Source organism: Rutidosis leptorrhynchoides, chromosome 8 (genome assembly GCF_046630445.1).
Source record: "Rutidosis leptorrhynchoides isolate AG116_Rl617_1_P2 chromosome 8, CSIRO_AGI_Rlap_v1, whole genome shotgun sequence".
In the NCBI taxonomy this organism is placed as follows: Eukaryota; Viridiplantae; Streptophyta; class Magnoliopsida; order Asterales; family Asteraceae; genus Rutidosis; species Rutidosis leptorrhynchoides.
In genome coordinates, this window is record NC_092340.1 from 246,306,347 (window position 1) to 246,325,390 (window position 19,044).

General features: G+C 33.6%; 1 non-coding gene across 1 annotated transcript; it reads left to right on the plus strand.

Annotated features, from left to right (window-relative positions):
- The first annotated feature begins 2,719 nt into the window (after positions 1 to 2,719).
- LOC139865323 (small nucleolar RNA R71) lies at positions 2,720 to 2,826 on the plus strand. The gene has a single exon (XR_011764851.1). It is a non-coding gene; the product is annotated as a small nucleolar RNA R71 (small nucleolar RNA).
- Positions 2,827 to 19,044: the final 16,218 nt, after the last annotated feature.

A 19,044-nucleotide genomic window follows, 5' to 3' on the forward strand; every position in this document is an offset into this window, starting at 1 on the left:
ATTAAGAACTAGATTTGATTGTTCGCATCTAATAAGCATTCGTTTAAGATTAACTAGACATGATTCAAAAGTATCACCGAAGACTGAAAAGTCATCCATGAAAACTTCCATGCATTCTTCTATCATGTCGTGAAAAATCGCCATCATGCACCTTTGAAAGGTTGCAGGGGCATTGCAAAGTCCAAATGGCATGCGTTTGTAAGCAAAAGTACCATAAGGGCATGTGAACGTGGTTTTCTCTTGGTCCTCGAGTGCTATTGGAATTTGAAAATATCCGGAAAAACCATCAATAAAACAATAGTAACTATTTTCGGCTAATCTTTCCAACATTTGATCAATGAAAGGTAAGGGAAAGTGATCTTTTCTTGTGGCGTCATTTAATTTTCTATAATCAATACAAACACGCCATCCTGTTACAGTCCTAGTATGAATAAGCTCATTTTTTTCATTTGTGATGACAGTCATGCCACCCTTCTTAGGTACGCATTGAACTGGGCTTACCCATAGACTATCAGAGATTGGATAAATTAAACCTGCATCAAGCAGTTTAATAATTTCTTTCTTAACAACATCTTGCATATTAGGATTTAGTCTTCGTTGGCGTTTCACATACGTTTTATGACCTTCTTCCATAAGGATTTTATGTGTGCAATACGAAGGACTTATTCCTTTAATATCATGAATTTTCCATGCAATAGCTGGTTTATGAGCTTTTAGCACAGAAATGAGTTTAGATTTCTCATTTTCAGTAAGAGAAGACGATATTATTACAGGTAATTCAGACTCACCATGTAAATAAGCATATTCCAAATGGTTTGGAAGTGGCTTTAACTCTAATGTCGGTGGTTCTTCTATCGATGATTTGTATCGATATCTGTCTTCTTCTTTTAGCATTTGAATTTCTTCTGTTGTTGGTTCATATCCATTAGCCATAATTGTAGCTAACATTTCAGTTTCATCAATTGGTTCAGTACCTTCTCCTAAAGAACATTCTCATGTTCCTTGTAATTCTGGAAATTCTTCTAACAATTCTGCATGTGAATCTATAGTTTGAATATAATAACATGTATCATCTGCAGATTGCGGTTGTTGCATGGCTCTATCAACTGAAAAGGTAACGCTCTCGTCCTCTATACTTAGGGTCAGTTTCTTACCGAACACGTCTATTATTGCTTTAGCCGTGTTTAAGAATGGTCTTCCTAATATGAGAGGAACTCGAGAATCTTCTTCCATGTCCAGAATAACAAAATCTACTGGAAATACTAAAGTACCAACTTTAACTAGCATGTTTTCCATTATCCCTCTAGGATATTTTACTGATCGATTGGCTAGTTGTATGATTATTCGTGTTGATTTCAATTCTCCAAGGTCTAGTTTAGCGTATAGTGAATACGGCATTAAATTTAAACTAGCACCTAAATCTGCCAATGCTTCTATTGAACTAAGATTACCCAGAAAACATGGAATTCTGAAACTTCCTGGATCAGAGAGTTTTTCTAGTATCTTATTCAACAGCACTGCTGAACAATTAGCATTCATAGTAACGGCCGAGAGTTCTTCCATTTTCTTTCTATTTGTGATTAGATCTTTCAGAAATTTAGCATATCTAGGCATTCCTGAAACCACATCAATGAAAGGAAGATTGACATTTATTTGTTTAAACATATCCAAGAATTTGGATTGCTCGGCTTCAAATCTCTCTTTTCTCATTTTACTCGGGTAAGGAAATGGTGGTTGGTATGGTTTAACATAAGGTTTAGCCTTAACTGTGTTATCTTCATTAACCTTTTCAACTACCGGTTCTTTTTCCTTATCTTGATCAGATTGTGGTTCTTGTGGAGTAGGAATAGCTTCATCAGAAATTACAGGTATTTCAGGTGGTTTAAGTGCAATACCACTTCTTGTGGTAATGGCTTTAGCTGTTTCATTCCGGGGGTTAGCATTTGTATCACTTGGTAAACTTCCCGGTTTTCTTTCACCTAATAACCTTGCTAGGTTGCTCACTTCTTGTTCCAAATTTTGAATAGAAGCTTGTTGATTTCTAAATGCTTGAGCATTTTGTTCATTGGTTTGTTTCTGAGATGTGAAAAATTGAGTTTGAGATTCAACTAGCTTTGACATCATGTCTTGTAAATTTGGCTTTTTATTATCGGTTTGTTGTGGTTTAATTGGAAAAATAGGTCTTTGCTGATTGTAAGTATTGTTGGATACTTGTTGATTGCTAGGACCTTGTTGGTTGTTGTATGGAACATTTTGGTTATAATTCTAGTTTTGATTGTAGATTGGTCTTGGCGATTGATAATTATTCTGATAATTATTTTCAGGCCTTTGGTTTATGTATGAAACATTCTCTCTTTGTTCCATTGTTATTTCAATACTGAGACAATCTTTTGTCAAATGTGGTCCTCCACACTGCTCACAACTAATTCGTATTGAGTGAATATCTTTAGTCATCTTTTCCATTCGTCTCTCGACAGTATCTATCTTTGCAGAAATGGAATCTAAGTCATGGCTAGAATCGGCTCTAGCTGCTTTAGATGATCTAACGATATCTTTTTCTTGGTGCCACTCATGTGAGTGGGAAGCAGTGTTATCAATAATTTTGTAAGCGTCAGTTGCTGTTTTCTTCATAATGGAACCACCAGCTGCTATATCGATGTCTTTCCTTGTAGTGATGTCGCATCCTTGGTAGAATATTTGTACTATTTGACAAGTGTCTAAACCATGTTGCGGACATCCTCTCAATAATTTTCCAAATCTTGTCCATGCTTCATATAGTGTTTCATTTGGCTTCTGTGTGAACGTAACAATTTCTCCTTGAAGTCTTACGGCTTTAGATGCTGGAAAGAATTATTTAAGAAATTTTTCAACTAAAACGTTCCATGTATCAATAGCTCCTTCAGGTAACGATTCTAACCAATCTTTGGCTTCTCCCTTTAAAGTCCAGGGAAATAACATGAGATATATCTGTTCATCCTCCACTTCTCTGATTTTAAATAGTGTACAGATCCTATTAAAGTTACGAAGATGTTCATTTGGATCTTCCTTCGGCGCACCACTAAATTGGCATTGATTTTTCACCATGTGTAGGATTTGTCCTTTGATTTCATAATCTGGCGCATTAATGTCAGGTTGAGTAATTGCGTGGCCTTGGCCAGTGCGTTTAGCTCGCATTCGGTCTTCCATACTTAGAGGTTCCAGATTCTCCATAATTGAATTTGTTGAATCTGAATCACTAGAGGATTCTGATTTAATGGTTGGTTCCTCGACAATTTCTGTTTGAATGATTGGTGGTTCTGGAGGAAAGATTAATGGTTCAGGATCTATGAATTGTCCCTGAATATTCTCCGGATTCCCAATTGTGAGGTCAGGTTCAAAAAATGGATTATTGGAAATTTGAATTGGAGTACTTGGTCGACTGGATGACGATTCTAAAGAAAAATCAATGGCGACAATATTTGCTAGATGTCTTGATCGAGTTACAGGTGGTGAACGTACAAAAGGTGGTGAACGTTTTGCTCGGTGCATTCACTGAATATCCTATTAGTTATAAAATTAAAAATTATATAAGTTATCAAATTAATAGACTTTTATGCTTTTGCCCACGTTTCGAATAGCCAATAGATGCAGCACGGAGCCAGAACCCTTTAAATCGGAAGCTCACAACTCAGCCACTAACAAATCCAACTATTACTACGAAACAGAAAATTTGGATGTCTATCAATTCAACCGCTTAAAACAATTTTTCGTTGAAATTTAAAGAAATTTTAGAGAAGAAATAGAAAATAAACTAAGTCCTAAAAACTAGAGTGGCGAAAAATAAGAAAGAAAAAGAGCGCGTCGAAAAATGTCGAAAAATAAAGGTCGAAAAATAATAAAAAGAACGTAGCGCGACGAAACTTAAAAGTCTAAAAACTAAGAATTAAAAGTTGCGTCTAAATATATTAAAGCTTACAAGAAATACTATATCCAAAACAACAATAACTTAAAAAGGTACTAAAATATAAAAACGGCGTCGCAAAATTTTAAAGCACCTAAATCTTAGTCTAAAGAAAAAGCACTTAAGGGATTTTACGGCAAAGCCTAAAAATCTAAAAATAAAAATAACTATGGCACAAACTATGACTTAAAACTAAATACGAACGAAAAATACAAATATTACGAATAAACGATTAAAAAGGTACGAAATTTGATAATGCTAAAAACGAACATATATTTCATAGCATTATTCCTCAAGAAAGACAAGCTTTTAGTTGCAATTGTTCTATTTACAAGTGATATTCGTTTAAATAATAAAAGGTGAAGACAAAAGACAGATTCGACGATTTGAAGACGCAAACGACCAAAAAGCTCAAAAGAACAAAAGACAATCAAAAAGGTTCCAATTATTGATAAGAAACGTATCGAAATCACAAGAGTACAAGATTCAAAACGCAAAGTACAAGATATTAAATTGTACGCGAGGACGTTCGAAAATCCGGAACCGGGACTAGAGTCAACTCTTAACGCTCGACGCAACGGACTAAAAATTACAAGTTAACTATGTATATAAATATAATATAATATATAATTAATTATATTAATTATATATATATTATATATATATATTAAAAACTGTCGGCAGCCAGAAACTCCAAGGGTGTAAACTGTAAATACCTCTCCGCGACTCGCGGAGTTTTAAGGGTATTTTGCCGCGAGTCGCGGAGCCCCAAATTTCACTTCTGGCTATAAAGCCAACCGAATTCTGATCGAATTTAACATCTTATTTTCTCAATCTCTCTCAATATATACGTAATATATTTATATTTATAATTTATATTTTAATTTTAATTATAATTCTAATAATAAGGTTATGTTAGCGAATGTTGTAAGGGTGTAAGTCGAAATTCTGTCCGTGTAACGCTACGCTATTTTTAATCATTGTAAGTTATGTTCAACCTTTTTACATTAATGTCTCGTAGCTAAGTTATTATTATGCTTATTTAAAACGAAGTAATCGTGATGTTGGACTAATTACTAAAATTGGGTAATTGGGCTTTGTACCATAATTGGGGTTTGGACAAAAGAACGACACTTGTGGAAACTAGACTATGGGCTATTAATGGGCTTTATATTTGTTTAACTAAATGAAAGTTTGTTAATGTTAATATAAAGATTTACAATTGGGCGTCCCTATAAATTACCATATACACTCGATCGGACACGATGGGCGGGGTATTTATATGTACGAATAATCGTTCATTTAACCGGACACGGGAATGGATTAATAGCCACTAGAATAATTAAAACAGGGGTGAAATTACATTCAAGGGTAATTGGTGTAATTGTTAACAAAGTAGTAAAACCTTGGTTTACACGCAGTCGATAACCTGGTGTATTCATTAAACAAAGTATTAAAACCTTGTTACAATTCGAATCCCCAATTAGTTGGAATATTTATCTTCGGGTATAATAATAATTTGACAAGGACACTTGCAATTTATATTTATGACTGATGGACTGTTATGGACAAAAACCAGACGGACATATTGAATAATCCAGGACAAAGGACAATTAACCCATGGGCATAAAACTAAAATCAACACGTCAAACATCATGATTACGGAAGTTTAAATAAGCATAATTCTTTTATTTCATATTTAATTTCCTTTATTTTATATTTAATTGCACTTCTAATTATCGCACTTTTATTTATTGTTATTTTATCGCACTTTTATTTATCGTACTTTTTAATTATCGCAATTTAATTTTATCGCACTTTTATTATTCGCAATTTCATTATCGTTATTTACTTTACGCTTTAATTTAAGTCTTGTATTTTATATTTTACATTAGGTTTTAACTGCGACTAAAGTTTTAAAATCGACAAACCGGTCATTAAACGGTAAAAACCCCCTTTATAATAATAATATTACTTATATATATATATTTGTATTTTTATAAAAGTAAACTAATATAGCGTTGAGCTTTGTTTAAAGATTTCCCTGTGGAACGAACCGGACTTACTAAAAACTACACTACTGTACGATTAGGTACACTGCCTATAAGTGTTGTAGCAAGGTTTAAGTATATCCATTCTATAAATAAATAAATATCTTGTGTAAAATTGTATCGTATTTAATAGTATTTCCTGCTAAAATTATAAACTATTTTATATACACCTCGTTCGACATCAAGTATTTTTTGGCGCCGCTGCCGGGGAACTATCTTAAAAGCCGGAAGCGCAACGCTAATATAAAAAAAAAAATTTTTAGTTACTTTTATTAAAAATTCGCTCTTGTAAAAATACGTTTTAATTATTCAAAAATATAAAAAGAAAAACAAAAATATTAGTATTTTTAAGATTTTGTAAATATTTAAGTTTTATAAGTTTCTTTATTTCTATTTTAGTTTATAAAAATATAAGTTTTATTTTAAAATCGTTTATTTAAATTAAAAACAGAAAACAGAAAATAATAAAAAAAAAAAAAATAAATAAATAAAGAAAACGCGTAAAAACAAAACCTGTCAACTGAATTCCTGAACCCCGCGACTCGCGGGGTTTTCCTCTTTATTTGCCGCGACTCGCGGAGACCTTCTGACACACGGACAAAAACCCTAATCACGGGTTATTTTTAATTATTATTATTATTAAAACCTAATTATTATTATTATTATTATTAATTTTAATTTTACTTTTACTTTTTATTTAATTTGTTATATTTAGTATAAATAAGTTTATTAAAATTGTAAAATTAATAGTTTTATTAAATAAATAATATAAAAATAATATTTTTATAAAAATTGTACTTTTTACAACTTTTTGTATATTTTTATATTTTGTACCTTTTTAATCGTTGTAGCGTAATATTTATATTTTTAGCTCATATTTAATTTTAAACTTAGTTTTTGCTATAGTTATTTTTACTCCTAGATTTTTAGGCTTTGCTGTAGAATTCCTTAAGTGCTTTTTCTTTAGACTAAGATTTAGGTGCTTTAGAATTTTGCGACGCCTTTTTAAGTTTTAGTTTCTTTTTAAGTTATTTCCATTTGGGATTTAGTTTTTCCTGTAAGCTTTAATATTTTTAGACCTTTTACTATGTATCAATTATCATTCCAATTAGTAATTTCAATTTGCGATTATAATTTTAAGTTAGTTATAGTAATAAGGTTAAATTAGTTAAGTATTTTTAAGTTTTTATAAGTTTCTTTTATTTTTCCGTCACCTTTTATTTTTCAACCATTTTTTTTCGACATTTTTCGACGCGCACTCTTTTTCTCTCTTATTTCTCGCTATTCTAGTTTTAGGACTTAGAATTTTTTCTACTTCTTATCTAAATTTCTTAAAATTACGAAAATTTATTTTGAGTGGTTAAATTGATAGACATCAAAATTTTCTGGTTCGTAGTAATAGTTGGATTTGTACGTGGACCGGGTTATTGGAGCCAAACAGTCCTCAATTATATTGAGACCAAACGAATCCTGCCCCTCTGCTGCATCTTTTGGCTATTCGAAACGTGGGCAAAATCAGAAAAGTCTATTGATTGGATAACTTATTATAATTTTTCTTTCCTTTTTAAAACTAATAAGATATTCAGTGAATGCACCGAGCAAGACGTTCATCACCTTTTGTACGTTCACCACCTGTAACTCGATCAAGACATCGTTTAACAAATATAACCGCCGTTGATTTTTCTTTAGAATCGTCATCCAGTCGACCAAGTACTTCAGTTCAAATTTCCGATAATCCAGTTTTTGAAACAAACCTAACAATTGAGAATCCAGAAAATATTCAGGAACGGTTCGTAGATCCTGAACCATTAAACTTTCCTCCGGAACCACCAATCATTCAAACAGAGATTGTTGAGGAACGAACTATTAAATCAGAATCATTCAGTGATACCAAGTCAACAAATTCAATTATGGAGAATCTGGAACCTTTAAGTATGGAAGACCGAATGAGAGCTAAACGCACTGGCCAAGGTCACGCAATTACTCATCCAGACATTAATGCACCAGATTATGAAATCAAAGGACAAATTCTACACATGGTGACTAATCAATGCCAATTTAGTGGTGCGCCGAAGGAAGATCCAAATGAACATCTACGTACCTTTAATAGGATCTGCACACTATTTAAAATACGAGAAGTGGAGGATGAACAGATATATCTCATGTTATTTCCCTGGACTTTAAAGGGAGAAGCCAAAGATTGGTTGGAATCGTTACCTGAAGGGGCGATCGATACATGGGATGTTTTAGTTGATAAATTTCTTAAACAATTCTTTCCTGCATCTAAAGCAGTAAGACTTCAAGCAGAAATTGTTACGTTCACACAAAAGCCAAATGAAACTCTATATGAGGCGTGGACAAGATATGGAAAGTTGTTAAGAGGATGTCCGCAACATGGTTTAGACACCTGTCAAATAGTACAAATATTTTACCGAGGATGCGACATCACTACAAGAAAAGACATAGATATAGCAGCTGGTGGTTCGATTATGAAGAAAACCGAAACTGATGCTTACAAAATTATTGATAACACTGCTTCCCACTCACATGAGTGGCACCAAGAAAAAGATATCATTAGATCATCTAAAGCAGCTAGAGCCGATTCTAGCCATGACTTAGATTCCATTTCCGCAAAGATAGATGCTTTCGAGAGACGAATGGAAAAGATGACTAAAGATATTCATGCTATACGAATTAGTTGTGAGCAGTGTGGAGGACCACATTTGACAAAAGATTGTCTCAGTATTGAATTAACAATGGAACAAAGAGAGAATATTTCATACATAAACCAAAGGCCTGGAAATAATTATCAGAATAATTATCAACCGCCAAGACCGATTTACAATCAAAACCAGAATTATAACCGAAATATTCCATACAACAACCAACAAGGTCCTAGCAATCAACAAGTATCCAATAATACTTACAATCAGCAAAGACCAAATTTTCAAAACAAACCACCACAACAAACCGATGATAAAAAGCCGAATTTAGAAGATATGATGACGAAGCTAGTTGAAACTCAAACGCAGTTTTTCACATCTCAAAAACAAACTAATGAACAAAATGCTCAAGCATTTAGAAATCAACAAGCTTCTATTCAAAATCTAGAACAAGAAGTAAGTAACCTAGCAAGGTTAATAGGTGAAAGAAAACCGGGAAGTCTACCAAGTGATACAAATGCTAACCCCCGGAATGAAACAGCTAAAGCTATTACCACAAGAAGTGGTACAACACTTAAACCACCTGAAATACCTGTAACTTCTGATGAAACTATTCCTACTACACAAGAACCACAACCTGATCAAGATAAGGAAAAAGAACCGGTAGTTGAAAAGGTTAATGAAGATAACACAGTTAAGGATAAACCTTATGTTAAACCATACCAACCACCTCTTCCTTATCCGAGTAAAATGAAGAAAGAGAAACTTGAAGCCGAGCAATCCAAATTCTTGGATATGTTTAAACAGATAAATGTAAATCTTCCTTTCATTGATGTGATTTCAGGAATGCCTAGATATGCTAAATTCTTGAAAGATCTGATCACGAATAGAAAGAAAATGGAAGAACTCTCGGCTGTTACTATGAATGCTAATTGTTCAGCAGTGCTGTTGAATAAGATACCAGAAAAACTATCTGATCCAGGAAGTTTCACAATTCCATGTTTTCTGGGTAGTCTTAGTTCAATAGAAGCATTGGCAGACTTAGGTGCTAGTATAAATCTAATGCCGTATTCACTATACGCTAAACTAGACCTCGGAGAATTGAAACCAACAAGAATAAGCATACAACTAGCCGATAGATCAATAAAATATCCTAGAGGGATAATGGAGAACATGCTAGTTAAAGTTGGTACTTTAGTATTCCCAGTAGATTTTGTTGTTTTAGACATGGAAGAAGATTCTCAAGTTCCTCTCATATTAGGAAGACCATTCTTAAACACGGCTAAAGCAATGATAGACGTGTTCGGTAAGAAACTGACCCTAAGTATAGAGGATGAGAGTGTTACCTTTTCAGTTGATAGAGCCATGCAACAACCACAATCTGCAGATGATACATGTTATTATATTCAAAATATAGATGCACATGCAGAATTATTAGAAGAATTTCCAGAATTACAAGGAACAGGAGAATGTTCTTTAGGAGAAGGAAATGAACCAATTGAAGAAGCTGAAATGTTAGCTACACTTATAGCCAATGGATATGAACCAACAACAGAAGAAATTCAAATGCTAAAAGAAGAAGACAGATATCGATATAAATCATCGATAGAAGAACCTCCAAAATTAGAGTTAAAGCCACTTCCAAACCATTTGGAATACGCTTATTTACATGGTGAATCTGAATTACCTGTAATAATATCGTCTTCTCTTACTGAAAATGAGAAATCACAACTCATTTCTGTGTTGAAAGCTCATAAACCAGCCATTGCATGGAAGATTCATGATATTAAAGGAATAAGTCCTTCGTATTGCACACATAAAATTCTTATGGAAGAAGGTCATAAAACGTATGTGCAACGCCAACGAAGACTAAATCCTAATATGCAAGATGTAGTTAAAAAGGAAATTATTAAACTGCTAGATGCAGGTTTAATTTATCCAATTTCTGATAGTCCATGGGTAAGCCCAGTTCAATGCGTGCCTAAGAAGGGTGGCATGACTGTCATCACAAATGAGAAAAATGAGCTTATTCCTACTAGGACTGTAACAGGATGGCGTGTATGTATTGATTATAGAAAATTAAATGACGCCACCAGAAAAGATCACTTTCCCTTACCTTTCATAGATCAAATGTTGGAAAGATTAGCCGGAAATAGTTACTATTGTTTTCTAGATGGATTTTCCGGATATTTTCAAATTCCAATAGCACCCGAGGACCAAGAGAAAACCACATTCACGTGCCCTTATGGTACTTTTGCTTACAAACGCATGCCATTTGGACTTTGTAACGCCCCTGCAACCTTTCAAAGGTGTATGATGGCGATTTTTCATGACATGATAGAAGAATGCATGGAAGTATTCATGGATGACTTTTCAGTCTTCGGTGATACATTTAAATCATGTCTAGTTAATCTGGAACGAATGCTAATTAGATGCGAAAAATCAAATCTAGTACTTAATTGGGAGAAATGCCATTTTATGGTTAAAGAAGGCATCGTTCTTGGACATAAAATTTCAAAAGAAGGAATTGAAGTGGATAGAGCTAAAGTAGATGTAATTGCTAAACTTCCACATCCCACCAATGTTAGAGGAGTTAGGAGTTTTCTAGGGCATGCCGGTTTTTACCGACGTTTTATAAAAGATTTTTCTAAAATTGCCACTCCTATGAATAAACTCCTAGAAAAGGATGCGCCATTCATCTTTTCAGATGAATGTATCAAATCTTTTAATATTCTTAAAGAAAAACTCACTAATGCACCGATCATGATAACACCAAATTGGAATCTACCATTTGAACTAATGTGCGATGCAAGTGATTTTGCAATGGGAGCCGTTTTAGGACAAAGGATTGAAAAACGATTTCAACCTATATATTATGCTAGTAAGACATTACAAGGAGCACAAACGAACTATACAACTACTGAAAAAGAACTCCTTGCTATTGTCTTTGCTTTTGACAAATTTCGATCATATCTCGTTCTAGCAAAAACGGTGGTCTATACCGACCATTCTGCTCTTAGATACCTATTTTCAAAACAAGATGCTAAACCAAGATTAATCCGTTGGATCTTACTCTTACAAGAGTTTGATATTGAAATCCGAGATAAAAAAGGAGCAGAAAATCTCGCCGCTGATCATCTTTCTCGTCTTGAAAATCCCGAATTAGAAGTTCTGAATGAATCAGCCATACAAGACAACTTTCCTGATGAATATCTATTGAAGATAGATTATAAAGAAATCCCATGGTTTGCAGACTATGCAAACTACTTGGTTTGTGGATTCCTTGAAAAAGGATTATCGTACCAAAGACGAAAGAAATTCTTCAGTGATATAAAACACTATTTCTGGGAAGATCCACATCTGTTTAAAAGTTGTCCCGATGGAATAATACGCCGATGTGTATTTGGAGATGAAGCTAGTAAAATTTTAAACCATTGTCACACAGGACAAACAGGAGGGCATTATGGGCCTCAACTAACAGCAAGAAAAGTTTATGAAGCTGGATTCTATTGGCCTACAATTTACAAAGACGCACACCTTCTTTGCAAATCCTGTGATGCATGTCAAAGGGCCGGAAAAATAAGTCAACGTGATGAAATGCCACAAAATGTCATCCAAGTATGTGAAGTATTTGACATTTGGGGTATTGACTTTATGGGTCCATTTCCAAAATCTCATAATAATCTATATATACTCGTAGCCATTGATTATGTATCTAAATGGGCGGAAGCACAAGCTCTCCCAACTAACGATGCACGAGTTGTAGTAAACTTTTTAAAACGTCTTTTGCCAAGGTTTGGAACACCGAAAGCTTTAATAAGTGATCGGGGTACTCATTTCTGTAATAATCAACTTGAGAAAGTTCTTAAAAGATATGGAGTAACTCATAAAATCTCCACCGCATATCATCCACAAACAAGTGGACAAGTTGAAAATACCAACCGAGCTTTAAAACGTATTCTAGAGAAAACTGTAGGATCAAATCCAAAGGAATGGTCCATTAAATTGGAGGATGCACTCTGGGCTTTTAGAACAGCCTACAAAACTCCAATTGGAACCACACCTTTTAGACTTGTTTATGGAAAAGCATGTCATCTTCCAGTAGAAATTGAACACAAAGCATTTTGGGCTTTGAAGACATGTAATCTTGATTTACATGAAGCCGGACGTCTACGATTAAGTCAACTAAACGAATTAGAAGAATTAAGACATGAAGCATACGAGAATTCGTTAATCTATAAAGAAAGAACGAAGAAATGGCATGATAAAAGAATCAGAAGTTCAAAAGAATTTAAAGAAGGAGACAGAGTTCTTCTTTTCAATTCACGATTCAAGCTATTTCCTGGAAAATTGAAATCAAGATGGTCTGGACCATTCATAGTCAAAAGAGTTTTCCCATACGGAACGATAGAATTAATAAATTCAAATGGGATTGAATTTAAAGTTAATGGTCACAGAGTTAAACATTACATACAGGGTCCGATGGAAGTCGACAACGAAGTTAATCACAATTTCAATACCACAGCTAACTAAGTATGGGGAGAATCAAGTCTTTAAAGGATAATATATATTTCTGTTAGAGTTAGATTGTCTGTTTTCGTGTAATTCTCGAAAATGGAACACGTATGGTCTTTCCCTAGCAGACCCTAAAGAACTAGTCTTCTCCCCCCATTCTGAATTTTTATTTTTTTTTAGGTTTTTACGAAATGAAGATTGCCTGTGAACTAAACCATGGTCTAATGCTACACGCTTTGATCGCTAAACGTAATAATGACATACTCCCGAGTGAAATAGTATCAGTAATCAGAGAAAGAATGGACGGAGTTAGAAAAGGATCCAGATGCGAAGATAATAAGTTACAATTTGGTAAAGGAAAATCAAAATCCGCAGCGAAAAGAAGAGCACGACACCTAGAAAAATGTCACAAATGCGGAAAATGGTCACATGGAGGTAAATGTTCAAATAATCAAACCTATTCAAATACCGAATTTGTTACTTTATGCAGAGACGGACCGTTCATATGTTTAGAAGAAAAGACAATGAATGCTCGAGGTTACGCCTATGCAGCCATGGAAGACCAATTAAACCGACTATCTTATGAATATAATAGATCATATAACTAAGAAATCTATTTCACAGGTATGTCTGTACAGTTTTTATTTTTATTTTTATTTTTAACCTTTTGATAATAAACGCTAATTTGTTCGCTAAAAAGTATTAAATTGGTATTAAATAAAATTAGGTTTGGCGACCGAAATTATTGATATCGTTCAAAAATTTATTACATCACTGCGAAATTTAACGTTTATTCTTAAGGTATAAATATCTTTAATCAATCAACCCAAAATATTTCAAAAATTCGTCATGAGTTAAATTAGGTCTTGGAACCGAAATTACTTTACCGAAAAGAGGGGCGCATATTTTTGATAATATTTGATTGATTAAAGTGGGAAAAAAAGACAAAAAGATTTTTAATTTTATTATGTTTTTAAACTTAATATTTAAATCTTAAATTAATATTGTAAACTTTGTAAAAAACAATATATTTAAAATTGTAAATATTTGAAAAATTAATATAAGTTTGGTATGAATTTATGAATTTTTAAATTAAGTTTGGTGTGAATTTTTAATTTTTAAAATATGAAATTTTAATTTTATGCATTTCAAATTTTAAGTTTGGTGTGAATTTTTAATTTTTTAATTTTTAATTTTGAATTTTATATTTAAGTTGTGTGAATTTAAAAACAAAAATTTACTTTTTCTCATTAAGTTAAGAATATGATTTTTAAAATTCGTCGTAAGTTGAAGACTAGGTCTTTGAACCGAAATTGCTTTACCCGAGGGAGGGACGAGAACTTTTATTATCATTATTTTTAATCTTATTGAATTAAAGTATGCCAAAAACATTGAAAAAACCCAAAAATCTTAGCTTTTAAAACAATCGCTACAAAGAGACAAATTTTAAAATTTTGTCGAGGGACGGACTAGGACATCGATCCGAAACGACCTCGTCCTAAATAACAAGGGAAACAAAATTTTAAAATTAATTTCTTAATTGTTTTAATAAGTTAATGATAATAAAAAAAAAAAAAAAAAAAAAAAAAAAAAAAGTAAACTCCGCGACTCGCGGAGTTTGCAGTGCAAACCTCCGCGACTCGCGGAGGGACCAAATTACAGAAAAAAAAATAAAACAGCTGCACACGATCAGTTCACTCCCACCAACACACAAAACACAGAAAAATACTGCGAAGAAGAGCTCGAAAAAACCCGAAAACCACCCCCAAAAATCTCAATTTTTAACCGTTAATCACCAAATTTTTTGCTAAAATCATGTTGAGAAGGATGATATCTAAGAACTACTCAAGAAAAACGGTAAATTTCTACACCTAAACACCATTTAATTCGAATTTTAGTGTTCTTGAGCTATTTTTCCCCAATTTGATTTTGATGCTTTTTAGTGTAATTAGACTTAAATTGTTTATGTATTATGCTTGTATAACCTAGATTGATGCTGTTTAACATGATTAGAAGCCTTAAACTTCAAATTTTGAATAATCTAGGGTTTGTGTTCTTGAGCAATTTGGGGCTTTTTGATATAAACAGGTTATGGCCGATTTTTGTCATGAATTATTGCTAAATTGAGTAGTGTAACATGTCTAGGTAGTTAAAAGATCCAAACTTTGAGCCTAAACATGATTTTGAGAATTAAAGTGGACTTTTTCAAGTCCAAAATTCATGAACTTGATTTTTGAAAGACAATGCCATTTGAGACTTGTTTATTTGCTAGTAATGATTATTTTGACATGTTATTTGAGTTGAATGTTTATGAACTTGGCGAAAATTTTCGTATATGCTTATTTGAAAAAGTGTAGATTTGATAAAAATGTGAAAATAAGCTTAAGTTTGATATAAATTGATAATGTCATTGTAATTATTTTGATTGATGATTTTGCTGACACTAATGCATATTTGGATGCACAAAATTTGTGTTTGATGTGTTTTGCAGAATGAAAGGGGTGAATCTTCATCCCAAGCCCGCCATGCTCCTGCTGAGAACTTGGAACAACAGGAGGTAGATAACTACTACAAGCAGGATGTACCTCATCCAGTCATGACCTTTTCAGATATGCACTTGGAACAGTTGCACCCGAACCTGCGATTTGACAGACTTTGGATAGATTATCCAAAATATCAACGGGGTTTGCATACTCTTCACTCTAAGGTTGTTGAGGTACCGAGGGTCATAGAATGGGGACCCTTAGAAGCTGTAGAATTGGCCGGGCCAATTAGGGAATTACTGGTACAGAGGTATGGTAATTCTTCTTTTAATGACTGGATATGTTTATTCACCATACGCAGACCTGTATATAAAGTATGGTGTGAAGAGTTGTTATGTAGTATAGAGTTGAATGATCGGGTAGCTAGTTTAACCGATCGTTCTTTTATTAGATTTTTGTTAGGCGGTTCGATGCGCCACATGTCTTTACTGGACATGGCTCAGGCTTTACGTATATATACGCCTGAGGAATTAGCGTCTGCCGATTGTAGAGGATTGATACTAAACGGTAGGAAAATAGATGAGAATTTTGATACACACGGTGTGTGGAGTCAAATGACAAGCCATCACCGTTTTAAAGGGGGAAACTACTCTTATTTGGATATAGATAGAGCCGAATTAAGAGTAATACATAGGTTTTTAGCTAATTCGATTACACAAAGGGGTAAAAACAAAGAAAAGGTAAATGAACAAGATTTGTTTTACCATATGTGTATTCGAGACCCACACAGCGCTGTAAGTATACCATATTGTGTGGGTTATTATTTATCAGCTATGGTTCGAGGGATGCGTCCACATAGCATAATAGGAGGTGGTATTTTTATTACTTTGATTGGTGAATATCTCGGTGTGGATATAAGTCGGGGGGGATTATTAGAAGAAGAGCCGGAACCCCGCGACACTATAGGTTTAAATGTATACCATGGTGCGAAAGTTTTGAAGCGGCGAAATAACGCCGCAGTACGATACAATGGTAGACATCCACAGGTAGAGAGAAACCAGGAACAAGGTAATGTAGGAGGGGGGAACCAGATGCAAGAAATGCATAGGTTTATAGCTTCTCAGGAATACGAAAATGCTAGACAGAGAGCATTTGAAGATTGGCAAGTTCATCAGAACCAGATCATAGCGCATTGCCAACATATAGGTAGAAACTATATTCCTACTCCGAAACCCGTCTTCCCTCCTTGGTCGATAGAGATGCAGCCACCATATCCTACGTATGACCCTGCCGAAGCATTCTATAGCACTTATGGTTATGCGTGGAACCCCTATTGGTACCAATATCATCCTTAGTTTACTTATTTTGTTTTATTATTTTGTAATTTGTAATTATTGATGTATTTAATATTTTTGTTAATATTGTAATCATTTTTATAATTATCTAACTTTTATTCTTAGATTTTAATAATTTTTGAATGTGGGGTAATAAACCAAACTTCAAAAATATGTATATATGTTTGCAGTTTATCTTATGTAAACAACAGGGTAAAACAACGCATTTTCAAAGACTGGCATTAAGTTCAGCAAAAGCAAGTAATTTTGACGACAATGATGCAACATGTATGTGAAATAACAACAAGACGGAATGAACAAATGATGTGCACCATTTATCATTCAGCAAACAAACGCCAATATATTTGGAAACTTTGGTAAAAATTTAATCATTTTCACACAAATCACCCTCAATAATTTAAATTGTTACTGATTTCTTGCAAATGAGGGCATTGCAAGATCTTAAGTGTGGGAAGGGGTTAAATTCTTTCGGATTTTAAAATTTTTATATTAAACACTTGGTTACCATTAAAAATACTAGTAAAGCAGTAGTTGTATTAGAATCTAGTGCTCTCTGATAAAAAAGAACAGCCCTAGTCTTATATACTGACTACCCAATTCTAGTAAAATTTTTCAATTAAATGAATTCAAATCATGCTTATACATATTTATGAACGATAAAACTAGGTTTTAACACCGAAATTATTGTTACCTCGGAAAGGACATAAATTGAGAAACAAACTAAAATGTTAAAATTCATTTAAAATGGAATAGAGGACGATAAAAAGAAAAATAAAAAGCCAAGTGTGGGAAAATTTACCAAATTATTTTAAACATATGTCACATATATCTGTAACAAATAACTGAAAATACTTTTGCTTTGGACTAAACTAAACTGTTTTACCCGATGAAAGAAAAGAAGAGATGGATCTACACGATAAATCAATTCCATCATTAAAAGGAAGTAAAGTCTTCCGAAAAAGACACGCGCTTCTTGATTTAGGTCATGAAGTTGTCGTCCAGACCAGCTGTAGGTTGACGAAAAATCTAGAAAAGTCATCTCTAAAATCAGCAGGAAATCCACGGACCTCAGCATCAAACAGGGTCGCCAAGTGGTCAGATTTATCCTAACCATGAGAAGGATTTATCTCGTACAATGGGGGGGCACCGTGCAAATTAGCTGGATAAGACTAATGAATCAGATCCCCAGAAAGGATAATCTCCTTAAAGATTAAAAATCAGCTTTTAAGACTGATATTACTCAATCCTAGAGATTGACCTTAAAGATTGAGAATTCAAACTCATGGAATTCAATGATATCTAAACTCGAGCTTAAACGAGAAAATATTTTGATCAAAATTACAAACCGATTTGTTTTCTGAAAACCCTATTTTCAATGCGTTCATTACCATTGAACGTAAAATCCTAGGAATTCACCTGGAATTCATTAGGTCACCTGAACTAAATCGGGTGTCAACCGTAAGAACGGTGGTTGCATAGCATGGTCAAAGACAGGACCTTGTGCCAAACCGACAAATTATAAGGGTGAGCTTTACTATTGCTCCTACCAAGGATAGTAATTGCGTCCGACACGTTATAGACCATAATCAAAAGCATGTCACGGGACATTGCCTTAACAGTTGCTTGTTCAACGCTTTCCTTTACAACCGGACGGTAGTTTGCCGAAAGGTAATATACGGAACAAGTAAACTGGACGTGTTGCTTTCCAAATACAAGGTTAGCAAGTGGGTGACACAAAACCGCAAGTTTTGAGCTAAAATTTTCAAATCTGAAACCCACCAAACCCACAAAAATATTTTGCAAACACCGGTAAAGGGTTATTCCGGAAAACTTATCTAGGGTAAAAACTAGATTTAATTTTCAAAAGATCAAATGTTTTCATAAAGATCCAATTTCCTTAATGGATCTAAATTTTTATAGTCATGTGGGACTGTAAACCATATCGTTACTACCATTGTTTATACCGCCGTATAGAAATTACTGATGTACAAAGTGTGAAGAATAAAGAAGTGATTCTAGTATTTCAAGACAATATTG